Source organism: Polyodon spathula, chromosome 3 (genome assembly GCF_017654505.1).
Source record: "Polyodon spathula isolate WHYD16114869_AA chromosome 3, ASM1765450v1, whole genome shotgun sequence".
Classification (NCBI taxonomy): Eukaryota; Metazoa; Chordata; class Actinopteri; order Acipenseriformes; family Polyodontidae; genus Polyodon; species Polyodon spathula.
In genome coordinates, this window is record NC_054536.1 from 86,237,847 (window position 1) to 86,250,086 (window position 12,240).

The window sequence follows — 12,240 nt, forward strand, 5'->3', positions numbered from 1 at the left end:
GCTTAGATTCACTCGTGTACCAGTTCTCTGCGCATGGAAATCACATTTTCACAAAATTTCACTAGTAATCTTCAAAAACAGCACAAGTACTTTACGCATAGTTAATTGATATATCAACCTCCACCTTTCCCATTCATTTGCATGAAGTCAGGTGAAAAGCCTTGTTTACTCGAGTAAAATAAACTGAGCGAATGGAAACCCCCAAAAAAGCATTTTGCACAAGACATTTTTCTCTAGCAAATGTCTCGAGCTAAGAAAAAAAACAGGAATGGAAGCTCCACCGACTATGCTTCGACACAAATTCATTTTTAAACCTGTTTAAATTATTTCAGACATTTTATAAAACATGTATCAGTGACAGTATTGCTTGAACTGCCAAAGTGCAGCTCCAGTCTGAATTTCACCAGAACACCAGTGGATTGGAATGTAAACAAAGACAGTCTCATTCTAGATATCCCCACACTCATGGTATAAAACAATATATTTTCTGTCATGTCACTCATCTAGGAAATTATATACAGGATGAAAGTGTATAGCTTTACATTATTTCTCAAAACATGTGGATTGGTTTGTCTTGTGACTCCAAAGAATAATAAAAAAAGTTCAGATTTTAAATAGAAAACATATGTTAGCATATTAGCACCTAAGAATTATATAACAAATTGCAGTCTTCCCAATGGAGCTGTTTTTTTCCAACAGTATTCCATTGAAAGCAGTCATACCTTTATGAGTGAGACTATATTTCTCCATTTTAGGGAGAGAGGTTTGGCCCCACAGATGTGACACCTGATCCGGCCCTTGTCACTTGAAAAATTTGTATATGGGACTATTAGTCAGAGCTGTTTTATCAACTGTTGTACGTGTTAGTACAGTATGGAGACAATTATAGCATTGTTTAACCAGCTGCCTGTAATTTTTCAAAAGGTACACAACCTAGGATCCCAAGGTAGCAGATAATGTTGCCCAGTAAGATGTTAAGTCTTGTGGCATGTTGGCTTTGTCAATAGTTACTACTGTTAAAGTGTCCTCCATATATGAGCAATAATTCAGTCTCAACACAAAACCAGGGGTTGTCAACTAGTTAAGCTACCACCCACATGGGTTTACAGCAAAGGCAATGCTATGGAAGCAGGATTTATATTTAAACCGGATACAATTATGGAATATTTAGCTATTAATTATTACATAGCATGGGGCAGAATATTGATGCTCTTGTTCTAGTTTTGTTATTTTGTTTACCTATGGTAATACTCTGTTATGTATACAATTTTATATATATACCCATACAAATAAAAATGCAAATTATAGTACTGTGTTACAGCTTTTTCACTTATAGGTTTTCACAAGTAATATAAACCCAATAAATCTTCAGTCTGGAAATGCTGTTTCGTGAGATGACGGCATTAGCTGCTTCTTTCAAGTTTGCGGAGTGTACTCCTACACATGAGATGTTTCCCTTTGTTGTGGTCTCCTTGTGTAGAGCAGTCAGATTCTGAAGGATTCCTTGTGTAACCCCTTTCATGCCTGTCGCCTTCGAGACTTCTCTCAGACAGCTCGCCAACGAGCCCTCGGGAAGTGTTGCTCGCTGGAGCTTCTTTCTTGTGTTTTTCTGGCGTTGCTTTAGTTCCTGCTTCTCTGTGGAATATATTAGCCTTCATGTTCCCTCTTTTGTTTAGTTTTTTTTGTATACAGTCTTAGCCCCCTCCCCAAACTGACAAATTGTCAAAACAAGGGAGGGTCTTTGAATTGTAATTAACTCCATGCCCCTTTTTGGATTGAAGTGCTGTGTCTTTAACTTGATTAAGTAAGGATGAAAAGTTTCGTGACACCCTCTAACCACATGACTGGATCTTTTTAACAGGAGCGATGCAAATAAAATCATTGTAAGTCTTGACTTTCCTCTGCTGTATCCTGAATGTAATACTCTTGTGTCAACATGCATATGTCAGGGATAGGCAGTAATACTGTCTCAGTATTTTGGATTTTATAAAGCGGTTGGATAGTAACCAAGTCTTACTGACAACCTCATGTTTAACATATCCAGCAATTCTGATAAGAATATTTCGAGAAGCATGAGCTGTGATGTTATAGAGACGTTTTGATGATATTGATAAACTGATTTTGCATCAAGCACCTAATACCGTTCCAACAGGAAAAATGCATATTTTTGAAACATCAACTAGTGTTAAACACAATACAAGTAAAAATGGCTTTGACACTGTTGGAATTAAGAATGTACTTATTCCAGATAACTTTTCACCCAGTATTTTCAACTTTGTCCAGTTTTTTTTTTCTTTTCTTTTTAATTGCGTTATAAATTGGCTTGAAATATATAATAGTTGCTCATTCAAATAATGATTCTGTTTACCATACTTGTAGCACTTCAGACCAGAAGAATGATTATGTGAGTTTCAAACAATTCCCAAGATATTACAGCTTCAAGAAGTCCCTGTGATTTTTATCTAGTTATATACTGAATAATAAGCAGTTGTTATAAAAGGAAAATGTTAAAAGTAAGATGTGATTAAGTGATGTTTAACAAGATGTAAACCCAGGGTCTTGGTATGGAAACTGTGTTTGCAGACAGAGAAGGCAGCTTGAAGTTGAGCTGATTTAATATGGCATAAGCTGCATGAGGAAGTCAAATAGATTGAATGCTGCTTCTTGGAGGAAAGGCAATATTATTACCTCTGTGGCTGGTCTTTCATGTCAGCCACCAGAGATACTAAAACAAGTCCAGCCTCACGAAGCTGGCTGTAGCCTAGGTTTGCCGAGCAGTTAGTTAAAGGCTGATCCTGCTGAGACCTTCCTCTTATAAATCAAATGGCAGAAAAACCTCTTTACTTTTCACTTAAATTAACACAGACACACGATACAGGCTCCTGGCAGGCAGCCTCAGTATGACAAAGTTATCATTTTTGAAGCTTGGTAAAACATTTTTTTTTTTTAAATCACAGTGGAATTGAAAAACATTTTTTAAATCCCAGCCAATTATTCAAGCATTTTTCTTGTTGGTTTGGAGAATTTAACTGAATATACCCATGCAAGAGATCTAATTACACTTCATTCATTTTGAATAAGAGCTGAATTTATTTTAAATAGGTGTGCACCATGCAAAGATCTGTTGCTACTATGATAATACAGCCTCTGATTAAAAATGTGCTGGGTGTACAGTAACACAATATGAAATATTCACACTGGGTTAGGTCACTGAGGTACTTTATTTACAAAGTTGCACTGTGCCAGCTTGGTATGTTTTGACTCAGAGGCAAACTTAGTACAAAGCTGTGATTACTAAATAAATGCCCCTTCTGACACACACACACAGTACATAACCAAGGTGCATCTTGTGTTTGTGTCTAAGTAAACTCCTTGACTTCAGATTCAGATAACCCTTACAACTGAAATGGCTGCCTGTTTCTGGGCTGAGACTATGGGCTGGGAATTCTGTGTATTCAGTTGGTTTCTGGCTCTATGATTCTGTCACATGAAGCAAAACCACTTATTAGGTCATCCCTGATATGCACTTGTTCATAATCACTGTGAGTATTGTATTCTCAGTTTTAAAGCAGGAGGTGGAAAAGTGGCAATTTTGGGCCTTTTTCAAATTGTCCTGACAAAATAATTGATCATAATACTAGAACACTTGGGTGCAATAATGACTGTTTAATACCGGTAATACACTTAAAAAAAATGCTTTCTTTTTCTGAGAGGTGAAACATAATTTTTTGGAGTGTAGCAAAAATACAAATATATTTGATGAAAGGCAAATGCAGGTCTAATAATAGCACATCCATCAGCCATTGTGAAGCACAGGAGAATAAATGGATTCCTATCAATCAGAGTGAATACATTGCATTTGCATTAGGTTCTAAGAAAATAGTATTTTTAAATAGAGGAAGTGCCCATATTTTTTTAAGCTCAGAATGCAGCTGCCTTTTTTGTAAAATGAACTAGTTTCACTCCAAATGATGTGGGGTCTGCAGAGAGCATTTTGACATGCTTTTTGTAAATGAGTGCTTGCAACAGACAGCGAATGAATCCTAGTCAACAATCTCCCTCCCAACCTGTGAGGGCGCTGTATAACAGGAACAGAGTGCTTCGTACAGGATGGTCTGGCAGTTCATTCCATGGTCAGTCGGAAGCCAGCCATCCAGGAAGGGGTTGGAGTTACAATGCCCGAAGTCATCTCCCTAATGCGGTATGCAATGTGTCAGTCATAGATTGGAGTAGACGTCATTGAACAAGCTGTCGCAGGGGGCGTGACTAAGGGTATAACGGGGTGTGACGATGTAATCTGTTCCTTCGTTATGGTTACTGAAAGGACCTGTTTGGAAAATGGAAGTAATTAATTACCGTGAGTGTTAAGTGTTTTGTTTGTTTCAAACTGTCTGTGCTTGTCGTTATAGAAGGCTAACCTCTGGGAACTGTAGCTAAACCACCAGCAATTAAACACGGACTCCACTTCACCACTGTACACAAATAAACCTGTAAATCACCACTTTCACTAAGAGCACTCACTCTGGACTTGTGACCTTGTTGTGCTTGTGTGGGTCTTATTAAGTGTATTATTTTTCATGACTGAACCCCGTGGTTTGCCTGAGCGATAGACATTGTTGTGTAGAACCAGATATTATTATTTCTCAGCAGATAAAGAGCTGCTTTTTCACTGTGAACTGTCTTGTGTCTATCATTCCTGAGCACCACATCACCACTGCACCTGTGCACTATGAATCACTTTGTTACAGTGCTACATTTATTTCCAATTTTATTGAATTCCCCAGAGTGTCATCAAGCCACCACTATGTTTCTCAGAAGTATATTGCTCCAAAGTCTCAAGTGGTTTAAGAAGCATGCACAGTTCTGGCTATCACATTGCAGTAAAAGATTATACTTAGGGCTTCTGTTTTTCGGTTTTTGTTAATTGCATTTTTTGGTCTTATTTTTTAGCTATTTTCATCGTTTTTTTCGGGGCTTTCATTCTTGATATACTGTATGAAATTAGTGTTTTCAGTTACTTTCCAAAATGCTTGAGCTTTTTTTTTCTGTCAAAATATGTGTAGTAGTAACTCGACAGTACTTGCACACTTAAATTGTATCTTCTTTCCTTTGCTGTCTTGTACAATGGAATCCATATGGTCATGGGCACATTCTTCCCAGGGGTTTTTGTGTGGAGGCATTTTTGTACATTTCGCCACAATTCTGTTTTAAATCCTCAGTATCTTAATTGCAATACAGCTTTAAACCCGCTAACAAACCGCCATTCCTAATTGTAATCTCGTTTTAAATCTCGCAAGTGGAGTCTCCAATAGAAATGTAGGAATGTGCTGTCACTCAGTAGTTGGGGCGGGTTTAAAGTATTCAGAACAAATTAATGACAGATACAAGACAGGAAGGCAGAAAATTACCCAGCAGCACTGGGAAATGTATTTATTATTATTTTTGTAGTAGCTTTTATTTTTTAATGGGAAAAGGGTAAAGTCATTGTGAATTGATTAACCAACAGTTTTTCCGGTGTTTTCCGGTGTTTATTGGCTAGTCACAGATTTTTTCTAATCTGCCCTCGGTTCACCCAGCGGCAAAACTACAAGCTTGTTAATATGATACAATATCCCAGTCAGACAAAAAAATAAATGCCTGGGCAGTAAATAGTTAAATGGTTTGCAAACTGTACAGTACATCAATCAATCTTTAACATCTGCTGTTGCGTATTTACTGATAATTTCCAGGACCCTTAAGAGTGTCATTAATGAAAGATGTGTTGTTCATTCTTTACTGCACACTGCAGCCTTTTGTGGCTTGACTGCAAAACTCTTGTGATTAAAAACAAAGTTTTTTTGGCACTGTGTGGTTGCTGTTAAGCTGCCTGAAGCACCCGACCTCTCATCAGACCTTCGTTTAACCCTTTCCCTAAGGTCAGCTGGCAAATTGCTCCATTGAGAATTGAAGTGGAAATTGGACTACAGGTGACCATGTTGGGAGAAAGCAGCAGGATCAGTGTTGTTTCCATCTGCTCCCATGCCATCCAAGCCTAAGGCCCAAAGGTTAGGAATACAGTACGTTCCAAATGCATTAGGAATGGAAAGTTGTCACAGGCAGGGCATAGCAGGTGTTTATTGCTGTTTCCTATTATGGGCCCACAATCACTTGATAGCCATTGTTATGGCTGAGCAAAGATAAGCTGCTGTTACACAAGTTTTACATCATTTGAAGCTGTAATTTGGCTGCACAATGTCAGGTTGTTCTTGTTGACGTCAAAAACAACTCAAAGTATATATTATGTGTCAGTAAAAAAAAAAAAAGAAAAATCCACCAGTAAATAAATTGTCTTCCTGGGGCAATGTTAGTGAAGGTATTAATAAGTAGTACTTATTTTCTAAAATGTAGGCTCTTTCAATTGCTCCATTGTGCCCTGTTTCCCATTTCCTAATAGATCTATTTGTTGCGCTTCTTTGGATGACAGTCTTTCTCTCTCGCTGCACTTTACTGCTACACTTTTGGTAACCCATTTTGAAGTTTCCCCTTAGCCTTTTCCAACCTTTGTTCCCTTTTTTGTTTTTCTCTTTTTGGGATTTCTTTGAACAAATTGGGTTTAGTAAAGAGGAACATTTTCCGATGCTCGCTTCCTGGTTATTTCCTCCTGGTTCTAATTTGCAAGCAGGTTCATTCAGTTCTCCTTTCATTTACATCAGTGTTAAACCCTGGAAAATCCTGTCCCAATACTACTGAATATGGAAGTCTGGGTACGACCCTAATCTGTACCTCAGATAATCTCTCTGAGGTTTTGATCTGTTCATTGCTGGTGGGGTAATAATTTACATCTAATACCAACTTTATGGTATGAAAGTATGCATCCCTTCAGCAACATTCACCAGGTTAACCAACTGTGGCAAAGTGGCTGATTGTGTACAGGTGCAGGAGTGATGCAGTACGCAATGAACAAACAGAGGTTTGTAATCCAGTTAGAAAAGTACTTTTATTATACAATCCAGGTCTGGTGACCAAACAATTATCCCTGGCAATACACAGCAATGTGTAGTGTATAACGGGTATGCAGTCCCAAACAGGCACAAGTATCCCTCCCACAATGTATGAACACGGTTACCAGTCCTGGGTGCGCGCTGTAGTGCTCGTGGTGGATAATACAGTTTAATGTGTGACAATAGTGTAGTGTTGTTCCGGGTTTTGTGCTGGCTCTTAGCAACAGCTAGTTAGTCGTCTATTAATATACAAGTAACAATTATTGACAAGACAAAACAAACACTCACTATACGTTATCACAATACTGCACAGGTCCTTCCAGGTTATTTCTCATAACCAAAGCAAAGGAACAGATACATCGCTTCAACTCCTGCTTATACCATCACTCATAACCCCTACGTAAACAATTGCCGCCATTCCTGTAATCCGGACCTGCCACATTATTTACCTTCCGGGTCAATGAGTTAGTGTACTGAAGCGCCGTCTCTTTTCTACCTGACCGACTTCCTCTTAACCCTCGGAACAAAATGTCAGGTCAAGTAATCCAGAGTATAGTGTTCCTGTTATTTAATGCCCTCACATTCCCCCCCCAGTCCCTTCATGGTTATTGACTGCTCTTCAGTGCCTCTATTCCTCGTATTAGTCTTGCCCTGATTCATGATGTCTTGATTCTTTGGGTTGTGGGGTCACCAGTTGCTCTGTAAAGTAGTATAGTAGGTGCAGGATCAGTTCTTCCGCCTCCAGGTTCTACAAGAGCTAGAAACTCATCGAGATAAGTAGGATCTCCTTGACCCACCCACTTCCTCTGTGTTGGTGGCATGGCTCGAAGGAATCGGACCATCACAACTCTTGTGGAGATGTTGGTTTCTGGTAGTAGTTACCTTCTGGCCAAGTGTACCCGGTCAAACATTTTTAAAAATGATAAAATCAGGGGTTCACTTACTTTTTCACATACCCTGAATCTTAAATACTCATTGTTTGTCTAATTCATCCACCATTTTCTTTCAAAAGACATGGAATTGGTTAATATAAACCCTATTGTGATATTTAAGAGAAGACTGGTTTTGATTCAAAAAGGCTATCATGGTAAAATTATGGAATTTCCATAATTATCATTGGGGTTCACAAACTTTTTCTCAGCACTGTATAGCATTGATATTATGGGTTGCCAAACAGTTTGATGAAAAAGATCTTTCCTAACGAAATACCAAAGTAGATTTGGTGCTGAGATAACTATTTGTTGACTTTAAAAGATGGGTAACAATAACTAAATGAAACAAGAAGCACAATCTGTTCTTACATTTTGTTCATAACAGATTGTAATTAAACTAAAAAAAAAAGTGAAAGTGCTTTCCTCCTTTATTAATTGTATAGATTGCTTGTGCTAACACACTGTATTGCACCTCTGTCTTTTGTTCTGAAGTGTTTATGAGTGGTAGTATTAAATCACTGGAGGAAATTGTGGTTATCTGTCTGTTAATTAATATTAATTTGCTTGGCTAGTAGTGTGGTCTGTTAGCACAGACTATTTTTAGAATCTCAGGGTGAGGATTCCAAGCAAATGGAAAGAAACCTCTGTTTATTTTTCCCCCAGAAGATGACGATGATGAAGAGATTGCAGAAACAAAACCTTGGCTGGAGTTGGAACTACAGGTTGAGGAGCAGAAGGAAGAAGCAAAAGAAGGTAATGGTGAAACAGTTAACATGCAAAATGATAAGATTATAAAATATACTGGGCCCTATTGTGTAACGAGAGCAACGGCACTTTTCAGAGACAAAGTCAACCATTGTGATGGTATAAAACTCTCAAGAAAGCACATTGTAGCAGGAAGGCGAAGTTAAATAAGTGTTTTACTGTTAAAATTATTTGATTTCTCTGAAAAATGTACCTTCGCACTTGCTTCGAGATAGGACCCCGATTATTTCTAAACAGATTTTAATTTATGTAAATTACCACCAGAACCAGTTTGTGTTACAATGCAATCTCTTTTATGCTGGTAGGAGATAGCACAGACAGGAATGGTTAGCTGCTGATGCCAGCAGGAGAAACATGACTCCTTTTCACAATCTTAAACTGTTGTTGATTGGAAAGTCTTGATAACAATGCTATGTTATGTGGAGAGAATGTAATTAAAATCACACCTGTCATCACATACAGTACACCATACAAATCACTTATATTTTATCTATGGGATTATTATTATTTTTGCAGCATTTTATTTTTCAGAGCATCTAAAATGCAACATTCACATGTGTTGCTCTCTGAAATGAGGATAGACTTGCATAGCTTCTTTGGTTCTTGCAAAAGATTTTAATGAGCAATCCTTCCCACAAATTCAGTGGTACCCAAATAGTATTCATTTACTACCAATGCAGCTATTAATTTTGAACATTAAAAGTTACTGATAATTACCGTGCACAGACTAATACTCTTTATTATCAAATTCAAATCAGTCGACATGCTTTGTCTTATCATTCCATGTCATTAGAGATCAGAAATGTAATAGTCAACTCCTTGTATGCAGCAAGCAGTGCATCATTTCTCTGTCAGAAAACTGCTAAAATCTGTTCTGTGTGTGCTTTGGGTCTTCTGGTTTGAAATTGTCCTCTGAAAAAAAAAACTTTGATCAGCCTTTTGTCTTCCTTATGAGTTGTCTGAAAGAAGGACACACATATCTGGAAGCGAAGATCAAAGTGGAGGCCAAATACTAGCTTGGGAAAGATTTGACCGAATTGCATAGAAACCTTGCCTAGTAGGATATGAACAATGTGTTTCTGCGTGTACCTCTCTGTTTGTAGTAACTCAGTATGTGTACATTCTTGTTTCCTTAGAGAAACGTATTTGCGTTAAGGAATTTGGTTGTTTTTGTCAATTGCCAACATCACCTAACATTTTCTACTTTATAATGTTTCTCTCACTTTTAGTAAATTCCTTTTTTCACTTTTATGAACTAATTTCAGATTTGTTTTGCCGCTTGTATACAGTAGATCTGGTCAGCTTCAGTTTGGAATGATATAATGTCCAGTTTATTTCAAGTTAAAGATTTGTTTTAGTTAAAATAATAGATTAAAAATGAAGTATATGAATAGTGGTCTATGGTGACTTAACCCTGTGTGTGTGTGTGTGTGTGTGTGTGTGTGTGTGTGTGTGTGTGTGTGTGTGTGTGTGTGTATATATATTATATATATAATATATATATATATATATATATATTATATATATATAATTTCAAAGAAAACATTTTTTAATTTTAGTAAAAAAACTTCAACTAGTGTCAATGTGCCGAGGTTGTAAAAAATAAGTATGAGCATAAAGTCTAACTTGTTTTGAATGGACCATGTATCCTGTACAAACCTTCCTCCACAACGATGAAATCTCATCTGCAGTTTTTAATGTTGAAAGACACAGTTTTTCAGTTTTCCAGATATGTTTAATCTAAGACCCCATGCTGCAATGAAACCTGTATTCAACTTAAGAAACAGAAGAAACATTCAACTTTTAACGCTATAAACCAAATTTGGTTTTAAAAAAAAATGCATGATCATATTTTGAATATCCTGCTGAGAATGTGTCCACCCTGTGCTTGTTTTAAATAACTCTAGAAGTAGAAAAGAAACAGGAGGGTGTTAATTCTCTCCATGAAACTGAACAGACCTTGGAATCGTGACTGTAAATGGATACAAAAATTATTCTTCTCCCTTTTATTTAATGTGAAGCTCACCCAAGGGAGCTGACTGAGGAAGAGAAACAGCAGGTTTTGTACTCAGAAGAATTTCTCCTCCTCTTTGATTGTACCATTCTCATTGTGGATCGAGCTCTTACTGAGGACTCTGACATCTTCTTTGACTACAGTGGCCAGGATCTGGAGGATAAAGACGGGTGACATGTTTGAGTTCGCTTAATACCATCTTTAAAGCACAGAGGGAAAAAGAATGAAAGAATACTTGTGACCACGTTAACGGTTTTGATGGGGACTAGCTGGGATAACACAATTAGATTAATCATACTTATTTATTGCTCAATGGAAATTGATTTTTTCTTTTTTTTTTTTTCTAGTAGTTCAAAGAACAGCACTGGTGCCCATTTTGTCCACTGTGAACCACTTAAAAAGAATGTGCACATAATGATGTCACTTAGAGTGTTCAGCACAGTAACATGTTATGCATAGCATAACTACGATAGCACATTATGGCTGCAGAAAAGAGTTGGAAAATAAATGTAATAAGCTACAGAAACAAACAGTAGTGAACAGTTATGAGAAGTGATTTGTAATAATCACAGCTTCTGGTCCATATTGCCAACATGAGCCCATCATTTCAACTGATTACAGAAGCATAGTTTATATGTAATACTTTTCTTGATACATACAGCATGCAGTCCAAAGAAATCAAGACAAAACATATTTTTAAACATTAAGTTCACTGGTTTTCATGTGGTAACTGACCTTAGAATAATTGTATTGACAGTTAACTCAGTGCTGCCATTCTGTACTCAGATTAAAACTAAATCACGGCATCGCTCAAGAGAATAAGCCAATTCCTGGAAAAATCATGACCATAATGTACTTTAGCCTTTAGATAAGAAGGGACTCTGCATTAAAATTTAGTTTTAAATTGGAAGGGGGTTGGTCAAAAAGCTATTTGGCAGAGATTTTAATTTAGTTCAGTGCGTGTTAAGATCTAAAATGCCCCTGACACAGTAAGCTTCTTTATCCAAGAAAAACAAAAAAAAACAGTTCATTATTATATATACAAACTTAAATAATTTGCATGTTATATCAACTGCAGAACTGAACTCTTTATTTTTTTAATTGCTTGGATGTTGTTCATATTTGTGAAGCTTTTTATTTTTATTTTAGTGATATTCAAGCTGGAGCCAACCTCTCCTTCAATCGATTATTCTACAATGAACACTGTCCAAAGCATCAATTGTCACCTGCTTAGACTGGTCCACTCAGGTATAATGCTGTTGTTTTTTTCTTTTCTTTTTTTTTTATATATCCACATCACTATTTTGCAAAGTTTGCTCCTATTTTAGATTTTTGCAAGCTATAACCTTATATAACTACCCATGTATTTTGGCAGTTTAATGCTTTTTCCATAGTTATATTATGAATGTATCATAGTTAGGGCTTCTGATTTTCAATGGTTTCCCCAAACTTTTCTATTCTCCTTAAAAAATTGATCCCTGTTAAGCCTTTCATGTATCTCAATCACAACTGAGAAACGTGTTATTAGTATAATTGATTTAATATACAG

General features: G+C 36.9%; 1 pseudogene; it reads left to right on the top strand.

Annotated features, from left to right (window-relative positions):
• The window catches only part of LOC121309530, an 85,877-nt pseudogene that overhangs the window by 23,588 nt on the left and 50,049 nt on the right, over positions 1-12,240 (top strand).